The sequence below is a fragment of the Monodon monoceros genome, unplaced genomic scaffold (genome assembly GCF_005190385.1).
Source record: "Monodon monoceros isolate NGI ecotype Baffin Bay Population unplaced genomic scaffold, NGI_Narwhal_1 Super_Scaffold_21, whole genome shotgun sequence".
In the NCBI taxonomy this organism is placed as follows: Eukaryota; Metazoa; Chordata; class Mammalia; order Artiodactyla; family Monodontidae; genus Monodon; species Monodon monoceros.
In genome coordinates, this window is record NW_021703778.1 from 83,334,612 (window position 1) to 83,336,476 (window position 1,865).

General features: G+C 38.5%; 1 pseudogene; it reads left to right on the forward strand.

Annotated features, from left to right (window-relative positions):
• The first annotated feature begins 500 nt into the window (after window positions 1–500).
• LOC114904776 lies at window positions 501–1,220 on the forward strand (annotated as a pseudogene).
• Window positions 1,221–1,865: the final 645 nt, after the last annotated feature.

Sequence of the window (1,865 nt, forward strand, 5' to 3'; positions counted from 1 at the left end):
GACATAGAATGTTAGGGCTTAGATTATCGATTTGTCCCAGTGTTGACCGAGTGTGATCCCTGCTGTCACTTTCTCACATCTGTCTGAAGTGTCACCCTCCTGGGCAGGTCTGAGTGGCTGTGTTTCACCTGAAGAAAAGACCCGTTTCTTTCTCACAGATTCTGTGAATCATGTTACTGACCAGGTCTCTTCCCTGCCAGAAAGACCAAATCCATGTGTAGGGCTCACCTCTAGCAAGTATGTCAGACTTCAAGGCATGTGCACCCATCTCATGACGGGCCTTATTTTTTTCACTATGTCTCTGTTACAACTCTGTCATGAGCTTTTTATATATTTTTGCGAGCCGCCTAAAATTCTCTCTGGAGGTGTAAGTCGATAACTAATTTTAAATCAATTTATCATTCCATACTGCATAGAAAGAGTTCTAACTGAACTCATTTTAAAGAAACATTCTTATTCAGGGACATTTATTTAAAAGTTATGGTGCTCCAGGAAGAGAGATGTCGAAGCTGCCACCCAAACCGGTCAAACCAGGGTAAGTTAAAGTGTTCAGAGCTCTTTATAAGTTTTGAACCCAAACTCCAGATGAATTGTACTTTGAAGAAGGTGATATTATCTACATTACTGACATGAGTGATACCAGTTGGTGGAAAGGCACCTCCAAAGGCAGGACGGGACTAATCCCAAGCAACTATGTGGCTGAGCAGGTAGAATCCGTTGACAATCCATTCCATGAAGCTGCAAAAAGAGGCAACTTGAGCTGGTTGAGAGAGTGTTTGGACAACCGAGTCGGTGTTAATGGCTTGGACAAAGCTGGAAGCACTGCGCTGTACTGGGCTTGTCATGGGGGTCACAGAGATACAGTGGAAATGCTATTTACTCAACCAAACATTGAACTGAACCAACAAAACAAGTTGGGAGACACAGCTTTGCATGCTGCTGCCTGGAAGGGTTATGCAGATATTGTCCAGTTGCTTCTGGCAAAAGTTGCTAGAACAGACTTAAGAAACAATGAGAAGAAGCTGGCCCTGGACATGGTTACTAATGCTGCCTATGCATCTCTCCTGAAAAAGCAACAGGGAATAGATGCAGTCCGAACATTAAGCAATGCCGAGGACTATCTTAATGATGAAGAATCAGATTAATTCCTTTCTGGAGCTTTGAGATCTAAAACTTCTGTTGCTTTTGCCATTTCAAAACGTTGTCTTTGCCAGAAGAGTGTTGGTAACTGTAAAAAAAAAAAAAAAAAAAAAAAAGTCTATATGAACGTGGCAGTATTGCACTGTTTGAATAAAACGTGTAAATGAATAGGTCTCACCTTCAGTTTGCCAATAAGTGACTGGATATTTTGCTATATAAAGTACATTTTTGTTCACCAGAGTAGAACAAGAAGAGATTATTTCTATTTATCAAGCTTAGAGGAATTTTAAGAATTTTTTCTTTTAAAAAAATCGAGATTTTCTTTTTTTTGTTAAAGTTCTTTACCTCAAGGTTTGAGATATTTTGAATGGATTTTTCAAGGGGGGAAGGCTTATTATCATAATAAACCAAAAGACTTAATAGAAAATCGTCAGCTATCCTGACAAAAATAAACATTTTAAGAGACTTTATTTCCTTTGTTTTGTGGTATCACTCTTTGCTGGTAAATAAATAAAGCTTTTTATATTTATATTTAGGTAAAGACTGATTTTATTTTTTAAATAACATTTTGTATTATTAGCACAGAAGAATCATAGTAGCCAAATTTTCTTTCTTTCTTTTTTTTTTTCCTGGATACAGTGTACTTTATTGATGGTACATGACAAGGTAGGGCTCCCTAAGCCCCTCCCCTTCTTTAGGGGGTCTGGGATGGAAACCATGTGGAG